General features: G+C 38.1%; 1 protein-coding gene across 1 annotated transcript in view; it reads right to left on the bottom strand.

Annotated features, from left to right (window-relative positions):
• Positions 1-16450, bottom strand: part of Fam204a (family with sequence similarity 204 member A) — a 108363-nt gene that overhangs the window by 31990 nt on the left and 59923 nt on the right. The gene's annotated exons all lie outside the window — the stretch shown is intronic.

The raw sequence follows: 16450 nt of genomic DNA, 5'->3' as shown, positions 1-16450 counted from the left end.
GAGACCGAGATGAGTATAGGACTACTTCAGAAGTGATTACGTTTTCTGAAGTATTAAGTATATGTTCCTATTTTCTGTGGTAGTTATATGAGAAAATACAGGGCTGGGAGGTAGCTCAATCAGTGAAAAACTTGCCGAGCAAGTGGGAGGACCTGAGTTCATTCCATCCCCAGAATCCATATCTTAAATAACCTGGGGTAGTGACCCGTGCATGTAATCCCAGCACTGAGGAGGCAAATAGGCAGACTCTTGGGGCTCCTTGGCCAACCAGACTAGGCTACTTGGCAAGCTCCAGGCCAGTGAGCACAAAAGACAGGTGAATATCCCTGAGGAACTATGCTTGGGAGTTGTCTTCTGGAGTCTATACATGTGTCCTGGGACATGTTTGTTTGCACATGTATACACGAGATACAAAACATTTTAAACAAGCTAAAAAAAAGTAGGGCAAATTAAATTTTGAAGAATTTATTTTAAACAGCTGTGTCGTGTGGAGTAGGGCTATGATCCAGTCAAGTTCAGAGTTCCACCAGTGAGCAAGCAATCTCTGCAGATTTAAAAACGGAAAAGAAACTGATATAATAGCATGGTTGGTCATATCTGGGCATTTAATTTAGATCAACATGGTCTGATCAGCTGTCACAATGACTGACTAAAAGTCAGCTACTATGATTTGACTAAGACTCAGCAACATGTTGCAGGAATACTAATATACTCGTGAATTAGGCTGAAATACAAGGTATTTAGCTATTCAAATCAAAGAGCTAGTTAGCTGTGGGCCAAACAGTGTACACATTGCTTAACCCAAAATAATTTTCACTTGTTTTTTATTTGGTTTGATTTTTCCAGACAGGGTTTCTCTGTAGCTTTGGAACCTGTCCTGGAACTCGCTCTGTAGACCAGCCTAGCCTCAAACTCACAGAGATCCACCTACCTCTGCCTCCCAAGTGCTGGGATTAAAGGCGTCAGTCACCACTGCCCAGCAATTTTCACTTATTAACATTATCAACACAAGCCTTTTAAAAATATTCTGATGCACAAAATTTTTGTTTGTATTTAATAATAAGAAATTCATATAGCATTGAGAGGTAGTTAATCCTATTGCTTAAATAGTCATGCAACCTCCAATATTTCCTGGAAGATAGTGCAAGATTATGAGGTGGTAATGTGTCCTAATTTGATAAGTTTAAAAGACTGAGTTTCCACCTCAAGCATCCTGTGATTTAGAGAAATGCAAAGCTGAATAACTCAAGGATTCACATGAAACTCTCCAGTGACAAGACTGGGATTTCCTTTGACTCACATCCTTAAAATGTAAAGGAAATATATAAAACTGGTTTTGTGTGCTGATATATTATTTGTATTTATTGAAGCTTGCCTGAGGATTCAGAAAGCAAAGTCAGTAACAAGTCATGGAAGTCAGGCACACACCTTTAATCCTAGCAGCTAGAAGCTAGGAGGTGGTGGTACACACCTTTAATCCCAGGACTCAAGGTTAAGAGGTAGCCAGATCTTTCTTCAAGGCCACCCAGGGATACACGAGATTGAATCCATCTAAAAGAGTAACAGATCACATGCCTTTAATCCCAGAGCTAGATGGGTATAAAAGATAGAAGAGGGGTCTTCATTATTGAGTAGGAAGCATTGGTTCTCTAGCCACACTTGAAGATAGGAGAGATTCATTCTCCAGCCACCTTGAGGATAGGAAGACATTGAAGTTTTAGGATTCTCCAGTCACACTGAGGAGAGGCAGCAGGATCAGCCCATTCAGCCTGAGGTGGTAGTAAGAGCTAGTGGCCCACTACTTTGCTTTTTGAACTTCAGCTTGAAGTTTGAACCCCAGTACACAGTCTCTGGGTCCTTTCATTTTTTTGTGATACCGTTTTGTAATTGTCAGCATTGAGAGGCTTAATTGTGCTATTCTGTTGTTAGCATAACAAAATACTATAGACTGAGTATCTTAAATAATGCATTTTTCCTGCTCTAGATATTGTAAAGTCTGCTTGCATGGTGTCTTCTCTTGGCTTGTAGGCAGCTACTATCTATGTGTTCTTTGGAACACAGTTTAGGAGAGCTCTCTGGAGTTTTCATAAGAACACTAATGGTATAGGTCAGGGACCCATCCTTTTGATCTTATTTTACTTAACTTACTTTGCTAGAGGCCCCATATACAGATATAGCTGTGTTGTGGCTTAAGGCTTTGACATGAATTTGGGGAAAGCACACAACTGTCTAACCCATAACAATTGCTAAAGGCAGAAATATGGCCAGAACAGTGAGAGGACAGGGAGAAAAGTCATAGCATGGGGTGGAAAGAAATTATGATGCATGTTTAAGTATCTGAATTACTTCTACACATATTCCATTCACGAATGTTCATTATTTACTGCATATTACTGTACATTGGGTAGAAATTGATAAAAATTTCCAAAGATTTATGACCATTAGTTTATATACATTTTACATGTACATAATTACATTATATTTCCCCAATATTAACATGAAATTCTTAAATATATACTTATGACACTAATGAAGTCTGATAATAACTCAGAGTTGTGTTCTGCTTCAAATGGTAAGACTGTCAACTTCTGATCTTATGTTTTGCAAGTTTTCTAAGGAAAATGTCAGTTATTTGATTTATCTTAATCAATAAATTTATCTTCACTCCAGAAAGTTCCCATCCTGGAAGCCTGCCAAGCCATGTGTTTTGTGAATGAAATACTTGTATTTTTGAGATTTCAGTGAAACATAGGATTGTTGAATACTTTTTAGTAAATCATAGTGAAATATACCATACAGCTAGTGAGTTGTGCTGGAATTGGATTGCATCTGGCACTAATTTCGAGCATGTAAGTTTCATTTAAATTCTTCATATCTTCAAAAAGACAGAGCTCTTTTTCTTTGCTAAGGAACACTAAGGTTTATGAACAGTTCTCCCTCATATTTAATATTCTTAGTGTAGAGATTACAAGTCACACCCATGATATACAAGATTAATTGTGGAATTCTTTTTTGGTGGCTGCTAAATCTCTGATTGATGGAAATGTTCTCCAAATATAATGAAGTCCCCCAACTATTTCTCATTTGGATAAAGTGAATACAACTTTGTTGAACATGTAATAAATGTACTTCTTGCTGAAACTGAGAAAGAATAATTAACTTCCTTCTATACAATGTACTTCTCTTTCAAAATTACAAAAATATGGCCTAGCGACTTAGGTGAAGAAATTGAAACCAGGGATTTCTGAATTTCATAATTGGGTTGCTATCCATCATGATTGGGAATTTATAATTTATATGAACTTTATTTTACATTTTCAGAGTAAAACATATATAAACAATGTTAAATCTTTCAAAAATATACCTAACTAACAACACTATGACATCAAGCAAGAATTTACATTTGAGGAAAGAAATTTTCCATAATATAGGGAATTGCTGAAGAGGAGCAGCTTTTCCTTAGTGTCCATGTCTAGTACTCTCAAACTCTTCAGGTCTGATGGGGAAAGACAGCATAAGAGAGATATTTAAGGAGTATTTGTGCACATTTATATTTTGCCTCTAGTGTCTTAGGCAATCCTATGAGGTAGATATGGGTGCATCACCTTTATAGGTAGGAGTTGAAACAGCTTGTCTAATGCCACGCACCCAGGATGCGCAGAACCAGGACAAGGCACACAAAGCTAACAGACAAATACAATGGGCTCACTGGACACTGAGTCACTGCTTCCCCCCAGTGTTGCATATTGCCTCATGGGGGGGGGTCCTTAATAATCTTAATAATCCCAGGGCAGAACAGTCAAAGGGTAGACATCTGTGATAACCAGTGAAATGGCATAACCAGTGGGGTCTCATGAAAAGAGAGGCTTTGGTGTCCTTTCTCTCTCCTTCCCTATCACCATATAGTGAGTGATCTTTACTGTGTGTCTGGTGCCATCTCCGTCTAGGGGTGAGGATACAGAAGTATGTGAACGGGCTCTTTAAGCTTGGCAGGGGTGAAAATGTAAGTAAATTAGATAAAGAGGAATGGGGCACGCGGCTGAGGAACATCAAGCAAACAAGTATTGAGTACTAGGAACAGCATGATTTGGCAAAACCATAAGAATTTGGCTTAGAACTAGGATGGTGATACTCATCTGTTAGCCTAGAACCTGGAAGGTGGAGGAAGAAACATTGCACGTTCAAGATCATCTTGGGATAAATAGCTGAGACCCTATCTCAAAAAAATATTCTTGGGTCAGACTTGGAGCAACTCCTCAGACAAATGCTGATGCTCTAGTTGATCCAACGGAAGAATTTATAGGATTCTGATGAAGAAAACAACATAATGATTTAGGTCCCCAGGGAAGATGAATGTTAAACATCTGGAAGGTTGACTTGGAGCTATGTAAAGCAACATGCATAGCTAGAAGATCACTATAGAAGAAAGACTAGCATCCAGACAAGTCAATGGGAATAAAGGGTAAGGGGCAATTTTGAACATCGATTAGTTTTTTCCCATCCATTTTTATTGCCTTCCATTCTTCTTTGCATTTCGTTGTAACCGAGCACTTCTTCCTTCTATTCATGCTGTTTCAGGTTTATGAATTCAGCCTGGCCACAGGGGCTACCTCCCTCACTGTAAGTGCCTATAAAATATCATTAATTAAATGTGACTTTCAAACACCTTCCACCATCGGTTGTTCACAAGATCTGAGCTGCTGTCTACCTTCTGTACCATATGACAGCCTGCATGGCTTGGTGTCTTGACCTGACTAAAGGTAATGGGGGACGAGGGAAATGACAAAAAGTAAAGACATAACACATAGAGAAACAGAAACGCTGGGGTCAGGTAGTCTATGTGCACTCTCATGGAGTGGTAGCAGCTACCTCAGCACTTTTATTTTCTATAGCACAAAGGGGAAGACCCAGTTAGTCTCAGAAGGGGGGAAAAATCTCTGTAGACAATATCTTAGGCTGTAAACATCCAGGAGGAGCAAGTTGAAGTTGCTAGTTTTGCACATAATGGTCAATCATAAACACTTGTACTTGCACACACTGAGCAGTTATTCATAGATACTTGTACTGGGAAGTTTAAGACCATGGATAATCATGGTCTTAAACTTAGTTTTTGATATGACTGTGCCCATGTTAAATAATACCCATTCACTCAAGACTTCACCCACTCTTCATAACTTTACTTAGGGTTTCACTGGCTCCCCACAGTACCATATCCCTGGTTTGTTCTAAACAACAATAAAACTATGTAATATGGCCAATGACCATGCAAGTGGTCTCCTAGTATAGTACTTTTGGGGATTGAACCAATATATTTTCCATTTGCTATAGAAAGACAAAAAGTTCTAAAAATTAATCTCTGAGTTTTCTTGCATCTTTACAGCTCACAATGACTTTCAGCTAATTGCTTCCTCACAGGAAGGGATCAGTTAGGAACAGATACACCATCTGGAAACCTCGGTCTATCAGGTAACTCTAGTGTCTCTTCTCCATCATCTTTTTTTAATGATTCATAAAAATACTACTACCTGGTATCCCAACTATATTTGACAATCATGGTGGTAAGAGGAAGTACCTGTAAAGAAGAAGTTGTAAATTTAAAATGGAAAACAAAAACACTTTTGTGTGACCAGAAGATCCCTTCAGGAACCTTTTCAATGTGTCCACAATTGAAAGCAGCAGGGGAAGGGAAGTCAACGGAAAGGGAGGGGAGAGGAGGGGGAGAGGAGGGGAAAGAAGGGGAGAGGAGGGGAGGGAAATCACAGCTTGCTCAGGGTTTTTAGCTGTCTTTTCTGTATAGTGATGTGGCATTGTTTTCTAACACCTACAATCAGGTCACCCAGAACACTGTCTCTACTGAAGAAATCATATTTGCTAAATTGAGCATCTCCTGAATGATCTGCCTCAAATGTCCTCGCTCTTACTGTGCTCTGTCTTAGAAAGTTCAAATTGTTTCTATGCTAGTTTCTTGTCATAAGCAAATATCTGATATAATTTATAAAAAGTTTTGGGGGAGGTGGGTAAAGATTTTTTCCTTGGATCATAGTTTCAGGGGTCTCAGGTCACGTGTTGATCCTACTGTGCTGTGCTATGGTAAGGCAGTATGGCATGGCATTAGCTCTCATCAAGGCCTAGGAAGCAAAAGAAAAGGGTATGGTCAGAGTCTCATTAATCTCTTAGTGGGCATACTTCCAGCAACTCACAGACCTCCTTCAAGCCTCTTTCATCACCCAGAAGCACAACCCCAGGTAAACACAGGATGCTGAGGTGGAGTCTTCAATATCCAAATGACAGCACTTGCTGTCTTCATGTTTTAAGTAAGCTACTTAGCACTTAAATCCAATTCTAAAAGTGCTATTGCCCTACGCTCTTGAGTTACTGATATGTTCTCAGCCTACATGACCAGATCTGATGCCACACAGACCTTTGCCATCTTGTCTGCTCAGCCCTGAGCCTTGGCCACCTCTAGAAATATGTCTTACTTTTCTTTCTATGCTCATCCTCAGGTGCTTTCCGAAACTGCATTCCAATGCACACTATTGGGTTTTATCTATGCCCTTTGGTAATCACTTTATGGTCAGTCTAGGGTTTACAGTATTTTTCCATAACTTCTCACATACTACGCAGAGGGTGTGTTTAACAGTTCACGTACAATTTAGAAACCTTGGAACTGCACAAGTCTCTATAATGCTTTGGACCCATCCTAGAAGTTGTCCTACATATTATATCTATATAATGTGTGGATTTCATGATGAAGTCGCTTCTTTTTCTTTAATTCTTGTATGTTTTTCACAGGAGTAAGGACTAAAAATAATCTTTTACATTTACTTATATGTATTTTATTTACAACCATCTATGCTCATCCCACAGATGAATGTTTATATCTGCTTTCATTTCTCTTTATTCTAAAGAATTTCCTCCAGCTTATCACATAATAGTAAATCTGCGGACACCAGATTTTCTTGATTTTTCTATTATCTGAAAATATTTTTTATTTTACTCTCCAGATTCTTTGTAGTAAAGAACTCCTACCCTCCAGTTCCTATAAACAGCTGAAATATTTTATAGTTTTGACATCTCCTAAATGGATTATTGGGTCTGGTTATTTTATTCAGCTTAACATTGGGGAAGGATCATCAAAGTTGCCACATGCATCAGAAGTTTGTACCTTTTGTTGCTATGTAGCATTCCATGAGTAGTGATCACAAAGCTTGTCTACTCACCAGTTGAAGGCTATTTGGAATGTTTGTGAATTTTAGCAATAAAGTGTAAAATGCTAAGAAACACTGCATAGATTGCGTGTGGAAAAAGGTTTCAGTTTCTCTTGGGTTAATATCCCTTTGTAGGTGGTTGTTGAGCTGTACAGTAAAGCTTAACTATTTAAGGAACTGTCAAGCGGTTTGCTAAATATATTCCCACCATTCTCCTGTGCATCCCCATGATTTCACTGTGCATCCCCATGATTTCACTGTGCATTCCCATGATTCCACTGTGCATTCCCATGATTCCACTGTGCATTCCCATCAGCAATCAACAATGTACAAGAGCTCCTGTTACTTTATGGTTTGGGGACAGGCAGAAACAGTCTGACACGTATACAGAGATATGTAGCTATAGCTAAGCATGACATTAAATTTAATATCCCTAGTGTTTTATGGCTTCTATGGTTTGGGATTTTTGTTTCCTCACACTGGATTTCAAAGAGTGGATTTTCGTTTTATGAATTTCAATTTACTGATTTTTTTCTTTTGTGGTGTTAGGTTTTGTGTGTGTGTGTGTTTAAAAGTTTTTAAATTATTCAAGTTCACAAGGACATTTTCTCTGTTTTATTTATAGAATTTTTATGTCTATGATCTATTTGTGTCAGTTCTAAATATGGTGCCAATCAGAAGTCAAGGCTCATTTTTGGGCACCCAGATGTCCAGTTGTCTCAGAGAGATTTCTTTAACCTTCTCTTCTAAATCACTGTGTACATTTATTGAAACTCAAGCTAATAATGTAAATGTGAATATATATTCTAGACCCTGAATTCTCTTATATTGGTCTATCTCTCCTCCAATAGTACACCATCTTGGTTACAGCAGTATTACAATACATTTAAGCAAGGTAGTATAAGCTTTACAACCATTTGTAATTGTTGTTTCAAAATAGTTTTGATTATCTTTGCTTGCTTTTTTTAATACAAATTTGAGTTTTTTAAGTTCTACAAAAATAAAACTACAGTGGAGAATTTGATCAGATATACGTTAAATCTATAGATTAGTTTGGGAAGGACTGATATAACGTTGTTGAACTGGTACTTCCTATTTAGTTTTTCTGTATTCTTTATATTTCTGAACCGAGGTTTCTTATCTTTTCATTGTTTTGTTTTCCTTTCCACCCTAAAACACAATTATTTAAAAATTCTCATTTTTAATTCAAACATTGGATAATCTTAGGATTACTATTCATTGATTTTTATGTTGAAAATGGTTTGTTCCAGCAAAATGGCTCAGCAGGAAAAGGTACTTATTGTCATGCCTGATAACCCAAGTTCATTCCCTGGAACCCACATGTTAGAAAAAGAGAATAACTCTTATAGTTGTTCTCTGACCTCCATATGTATACCATGGTGTATGTGCACATACAAATGTAAAAAATTTAAAGAGAGAAAAAAAGAAATCATCATGTTCTCCTATATCTCTGTATAATAGTCATGCTAGTTTTTCCATCAATACAAGACAGATACACCTTAAAAGAAGAAATTTTTACTTTTTACTTTGAAACCTCTGAAATTATAAGCAAAGTAAAAGAGACAGTCTATTGTTGAGGCTGGAGTACACCAATTCAGCTAGACTGACAATTCAGTAGCCATAGAAATCCTCCTCTGATTACCCAGTACTGGGATTAGAGGCATGTACTGTGCCACATCCATTTTTATATGGGTACTCAGGATACAAACTCAGGTCCTCAAGCTTGGGTGACACTCTACTGAGAGACCTAGCTCCCCACCCTCTTTCTCATGGAATCTCTTTTATAAAAGATTGATTTTTCTCTCAGATTGTTTATATGGTGGATTACTTCCATGAATACTGTTGAAGCGAGGGAGGAAGGATTGTCAAGGTCAAGGTCAACACAAGGGAACCCACTGAAACAACCTGGATTCATAGGAGCTCAAAGACACTGGAATGATAGTTAAAGAGCCTGAATGACATCGACCTAGACCCTCTACATGTGTGACAATTGTATAGCTTGGTCTACTTGTAGAACTCCTAGCGGTGGGAACAGGCTCAGTCCCTGACAGTTTGGCAGGCTTTTGGAAACTTATTCCTCATACTGGATTGCCTTACCAAGCCTTAATATGAGAAGAGAATCTTAGTCCTACTTTAACTTGATATGCCATGCTTTGTTGACATCCATGAGAGGTCTGTCCCTTTATGAACAGAAAGAGAAGAGGAGTGGATTGAGGGAGGCAGAGAGGAGGTGGGGAGGGAGAATGGGAGGAGAAGAGGGAGGGAATATTTTGTTTGGGATGTAAAGTAAATAAATAAATTTAATTAATAAAAATGATTTATTTTTATTTTGTGTTTTACCTACACATATATGTGTATATATGTATATATATACACTAAGATATATAACATATTTACTAATAATTGCTATTATATAATACTAAATATATTACTATATAAAAATGGGTTTTTGAGACAGTTTCTCTGTGTAACAGTTCTCGCTTTCCTGGAACTCACTTCACTTTGTAGCCTTTGAACTCACAGAACCTGCCTGCCTCTGCCTCCCAAGTGCTGAGATTAAAGGTGTGCACCACCACTGCCTGTCATAAAAATAACTTTTAAAGTCAGTTACACACACATAAAAATAAAATTTTTGTAACTATGCTTAACAGAATTTGTATCTTTTATTTTTATGACTTTTTTGTTTACTGAAGTCTTTCAGCATATACTTCAAATATTCAACCTTTCTTTATCGTGATAGTCCATTCCCTAACATCTTGTTAGGACATTCCCAGAACACTTTTTCCAAATAATACCATTGTAGTTTTATTTGTCTATTTGCCTTAGATTGCAGGAAAATATTTGTGTAAAGGAAATGGCATTCTGGCTCAGAAGCCTAGGAACTTAACTATTTAAATGTCAACAAGCTGACACCTATATTTGGTTATGTAATTGTCAGAGACAATTTCATATCTAGAAAATTGTACCTTCGAACCTAATTATCTGCAATAACTGTAATTCATTAATATGTACCCACTGGGTATATAGCACATTACTAAGCAGACACTATCTTCTTCTTTTTTTTTTGTTTTTTTGGTTTTTTGGTTTTTCGAGACAGGGTTTCTTTGTGGCTTTGGAGGCTGTCCTGGAACTCGCTTGGTAGTCCAGGCTGGTCTTGAACTCACAGAAATCCGCCTGCCTCTGCCTCCTGAGTGCTGGGATTAAAGGCGTGCGCCACCAATGCCCGGCTCAGACATTATCTTCTTAATTTTCACAACAAAACATGACATATTTAAACCATCTCTTTTTTACCCTAAAAGAAATGAAAGTTCATAAATATTATGTGCTCACTACCATATGGTCAAGATCTACGCCCAGAATACTTGGTTCCTAAGCTCTTGTAAGTTCCTCCATTCCACATCATCTCAAAGAATGAGGAGGAAGTTCAAGTGGGGGGGAGACTACAGAATGGACAGAGTTCCTCAGAAATGTCAGCACTAATCTAAGTGTGTTTAAACACACACAGTGATATAACCCGCATAGCAACCATATGAGGGGGGTCTTGAATATCCCCATTTTCTACATGAGTAGACCAGCCCAAAATGTAAGCTGTAACATGGACCAAGAAAGCAACCCAGTCTTCCACATGACATGCCACACTTGCACAATGTCACTAACGCTTGAGAACTTTGAGCTAAGTTGCACCATTTGACAGTCATTGTGAACATTTTCCTGGCTCACAAACATCGGCACTAGGATTTAATCCCTGTCAAGATGAAAATACTGCTGGGAAGAAAGCACACTAAGATTTATTAGTCAACTGGTTGACAATGTGTTTGAATGACCAACTTGTTTCAGAAAAGTGGTTTTCATGAGGTAATGGAGAACTAATGGGCCACAGGGCACTCAAGAAGAGGCAGGGTTGACGGGAAAGAGAGATAAGAAGGAGGCAGGCCTGAGAATGGTTGATGCATAGAAAGCCTACCCTGCCTACTTTACATTCTTCCGAGCTTAGTTTCTTGAGAGAGACTCAAACACTTGGGAGTCATAAGTGGAAATGAAACAGTGAGACAGACACACTGTGTTCCAGAGAAGATGCTACAGGGAAGCACATCTAATCCTTCCTTAATAGCATGTCACACTCTGAGGGAGATTATGTGTTAAGAGTTTTCCACCTGGCTCTGCCAAATATCAACTCAGGTTAATTGCAGCTGCTCCATCTATCATCTACATGGTGGCCTCATAGTTGAAGATGGTATATATAAAACAGTTCTTCTAAATGTAACCTACTTCCAGGCTGTAATCTATCATATGTATTTCCATCTTAACTGTGTGGATGTGTAACACCATGAGGAAAAGATTCAGGAAGTTGGGGCAGGTTCTCATCATGCTGCTCTCCAGTTTGATCTTTAGTGAAGTTAATCTGGGGATTAATTTTCTCAACCATGGACAGAAATAAAAAAAAAACAAACCTCATTCCCAAGAAGTTGTTTTGACTTCTAAGCAGAGGATACTATAAAAGGTAGACTATTATAAACTCCCCTGAAGTGAAATATTTGCTTTATGTAAATCACCTTCTCAAGATAATAAATAATTAAAGAGCTTCTAAATAAAACAAGGTATGAGGCTCTGAATTTCTAACCCAAAAGGATCGCAAAGGTTTAGCATGGGAGATGATCTTTCCTTAAGGAGAAATACTAAAAACACACGAGTATCTCTCCACCCCTAGTGCCAAAGTCTCAAGTGACAATTAAGAGCAAGAATTAAAGAGTTTTCCCATCAGAATTTGCAAAGGCCCAGGCACTAATTCTTTTCTCTAAGCACATTGCATCATCCCCTTGACCCTAAACATTCTCATCTACAAAGCCACAATGGCAACACACATTCCGAGAAGCATGGAAAGATCAACTGCATATGTGAAGTGCATCTATACCAACAACCTCTCCACCCACCCAATATCCGATAAAGTCCCCACAAAGACCTTCCCAACAGATTGTGCCTCAAGCACACCGGTGCCAAAGTAATATGAAAACGGCCTTGAATGTTCTGCTGAGGGTAAAAGAATGAATGGGTCTAAGGGCTCAGCACAACACACTCAAGGAATTACCTAACTGTAGTGAGAGGCACAGATGCTATTCTGAAAGTGGGCAAAGTCATAGAGTTAGAGGCAAAGGGATGGGCTCCCTGTGTGCCTTCCTTAGAATGGCTGAAAAAGGGAATGATAAGACTAGTGATTTAACCCGTGTGTGTGTGTGTGTGTGTGTGTGTGTGTGTGTGTGCGTGTGTGTGTGTGTGTACTGTAAGACCTTGCACACATATAGACATATACACATGTGTGTGTAGAGTCTTACTGCACATCCCAAGTTGACCTGGAACTCACTGCGTAGCCCAGATGAGCCTTGAACTCTCAGTGGTCCCCTTGTCTCAGCCTCCCAAGTGCTGGAATTACTGGTATAAGTCACAATAACAGTCTCTTGTCATCCTAAGAAGAGATCAGACAGCATTTGTGGCTATCACTGGGTGGTGGGAGCAAGTGGGATTTTTAAAAAATCTATTTTTGTGTTTATATATTCTAATTCTTCCACAAGGATAATGCATTACTTACACAATAAAAATGCTATTCATATAAAAGTAATATAGAGGCTAAATGTCATTCTATATGTTAAAAGCCCCCCACATTCATTTTTCAATGATGAGGCACACAATTTTATAGGTAACTTTTTTAAGGTGGTAAGTGTGCTTCTTGCTTGTATGAAATTACTCAAGACAACCAGTCCTTCAACTCTTTTTTTCAGTCATCAACACTGGGCTTGTCATGCTCAGAACAGGATTGGCTGGGTGAAGGGGTGTGGCACCAGTAACCCTCAGGAATACAGGCCACAGAGCTAATGAAGAGCCCCAAGGAAAGAAAGACCTACCCATCAGCTCTGAATCCTCTCCTCACCATGCCACAGACCTGAGGGCACGTGACCTAGGAATGTGCATCTGAAGATAATACTACCTTCAGAGAACTCTACTTATAGGTAAGTAACTCTCCTTTATAGGAGGTATCTTTGTGTGGCAGACTGTTTATGGGAGCAATTTGAATTGAACTTTAAATGAAAAAGGCATATCTCTGTAAGTGGTAATAATTTTAGTCATCTCGCTGTGGCTAGGGGTTGTGGAATTCATTAGCACAGATTAACATATAAAGTGGGTGAGATATCTAATAGCAAACGGAGAGGTTTAGGGGCCTTAATTCATCACTGAATGAACAGCGTGTACAGTATTAGGGACTATGAAATTTTTAATTTACACAAAGTGTCCAAGAATATAGGGAATAAATTTAAACCCAAAACAGATAATGGAGCTATGCCCTGCCTGGCTGGCAAGTTGAATTGTTTTTACACTGAGTGAAGAAAGCTAATTATCCCAAGCACAAGGAGACTGCTAAAAATAATAAGATTATAAGGAATAATTTGCTGATATAATTACAACAAAATTGGGTACACACAATCGTCAGATACATGTATTGCTTGACCTGGGTGAGAAAGTGAAATAAATCCTCCTTCTATAGCCTTCGTAAATTTGTTTTTATCATCTCCAAGTGGTGTTTGCACAGGCAGCACAATTTGCATGTGTAATGTGGCTGTACAAATTGACAACAAGTAAATTATTCAAGGAAATAGGCTGGTCTCGGGTCTGAACTATCTTGCAAAGCCTATTCATTTTGAAGAATCACTGAGACGTGAAGCTCATACATCAACCGTTTTCTGACAATCCTCAGACTTATTGTCTCCTAAAATGTCATTATGGCTATTATTTATGAAGCTAATTCATTTATTAATATATATTTAACTCTGACTTGTCATGCACCTTAGCAGACATTCTGTGCACTGCATATTTTTGAATAGATGAAAGACTTTTGCATGCTTTTGTGACTGCTGTAAGCTGCTATAGATTTACAGAATTTGGCTTTGTTATCAACTCGCATTAATATTTTTTCCTAACCTTACATTTATTTCTTGCTTAAGGCCATCAACTATAAATGGCAAGCGGCAGCCAAAAGAATTGTGTGGAATGAGATTTTCTGAGTGTTTGTTGAATTTTAGGACAAAATGGGTTATCTGTCAGTTAAGGCCTAATTCACCTAAAAAGATGGGTATATACCAATTATGTTGAATTTTCTCAAAACATATAGTCTGCAGTTTTTTTTCAGGAAAAAAGAAGAAGATGCATGACTCTTTAAGCTCTTTTCTTGTAAGAAGACAGTCCACCCTTTCATGTGCTAGATTTGGGAGACACTTCCCAAAGCAGCTATAAAACAGCTCTGAGCTTTTCCTTGGGTCTTATACCAGACCCTTACATTGCCATTAATCAATAAACATTTGTTGAATGAATGAGTGAATGGACAAACGACCTCCAACTTTTCAAATAATGGCATGAATAAAGGCAGGAGAATCAGACACTTAACTAGTCTATAGATTTCTGCTTTCCATGTTTAGACTCTAACCCCTAGACTCTCTAGAGAATGTCTTGTGACTTTCAGTGTTTTGTAGAAATAAATCCTATGTACATGGACTAGAAACACATAGCATGTTTACTGTATACACACAAATATATTTATAGTGGACATGTATGGTTTATGCACAATGCAGACTCCTTATGTGTACTGACAATGACCTCTCTCTCTCTCTCTCTCTCTCCCTCCCCCCCCATCTCTCACACACACACTCCCTCTCCCCCTTTTTTCCCCCTCCCCCTCTCCCTCTCTTGCTCTTTGGTGAGGGAATCTGAATAAAAAGTAGGAGTGATACAGTTGCCTGAGTCATTCTGTTTTGAACCTTTGGGTGCGGATCACGCTAAATGTTCAAATACTTGGCATCTTTCTAATGTAACAGCCCGGCATTTGTGTTAGTATAAATATGAAAGAAACAAGCAGAGGAACAGCACAGGCAAGAATAGCACTCTCACAAGTTAATGAACTTCAGTGTTTTCAACCAGGTACTTCATTTGAAAAGTAAAAATCCTGACAAGATTTTTTAAAATGCTATAATCTGACTGGGGCATTGAGTGTACTCATTCTAATAAGGCTATAAGTCACCAAAACTTTAAAACAATTAAAATTTGTACTAAAATTCCATGCCTGCTGGCACAGGCTTGCCATCCGAGCACTTAGCAGAATAAAAGCAAACAGACTGTAAGTACCCCACCAGCCTGAGTTATGTAGTAAGACCTTATCTCAGAACACCAAAAATAAGTAAGGAAATAATTTTAAAAAGTAAATACAAAATTTAAACACTGCTTAATCTATGGAGCAGGAAGTGGATTAATGAGGTACAGGGCTGATGCAGTAGGAAGAAAATTGGGAGTGGTTGCTAATAAATGTGGTTTCTCTCTTCAGGGCCATAAAAATGTTTTCAAATTTGGTTGTGAGGCAGATTGTACTGAATCCTGTACTCTACTTGGGTAAAGCACGTTATCCTAACCAAGGCTGTTTAAAAGCTATTGCTTCTTATGTATGAAAGTTAAATATTTACTATATGTCCAATCCTGTATACTATGACTAATGTTGTAAGGAAATAGTTACTTAAGTTACGTAATAGTGTATAAACAAAACTAAATTAAAGTAGAGAAAGAAGTGCTCTACCCACAAAAGAATATGCTTTCCAGTGTTCCGAAAATTGAACCCTTAATAGAAGCAGTACTTTTTTGTTGTTGTTGTTCCACTGGATGAAACAAAGAAACAAAAAAACCTGCATCTCAAAACTCTCATCTAAACAACTAAACAAATAACAGATTTTTAGTGTAAGACAAGCCTTCACCAAATGCATAGGAAGATTCTACTTTTCATGTAGAATCATCGTGGAAGACCAACAAAGCACCAAGACCTTCTTAAATAAGGTAGTTTCTCATATTGAGCAGTCCTTAAAAGGATCCTATTAGAGATAGAAAGAAAACCACACACACACACACACACACACACACAAATGCAAAATGAGTTTATAGCTGTGTCACCATGATAGGAAAGGCCGATGACATTTTTATTAGTAATATTAATCACATGCTTAAAGGGGAAAATTTTCTCACTTTTCCAAGGACCATAATATTTACCTGTTTACACCTTTTAAAGTTTCAATAACTCTAACTTAGAACCTGTAACCCTCGTAACCTTCAAAAGACAAGTAAAATGGAAATTAATAAATGCTCCCTAGTGTGCTATGAAACGCTAATTGTGTAGGCTGAAAGGCTTTGGCCTAATC

Source organism: Mesocricetus auratus, unplaced genomic scaffold, assembly GCF_017639785.1.
Source record: "Mesocricetus auratus isolate SY011 unplaced genomic scaffold, BCM_Maur_2.0 Super-Scaffold_4256, whole genome shotgun sequence".
NCBI classification, from domain to species: Eukaryota; Metazoa; Chordata; class Mammalia; order Rodentia; family Cricetidae; genus Mesocricetus; species Mesocricetus auratus.
This window is presented reverse-complemented; position numbering and strand designations above follow the sequence as displayed.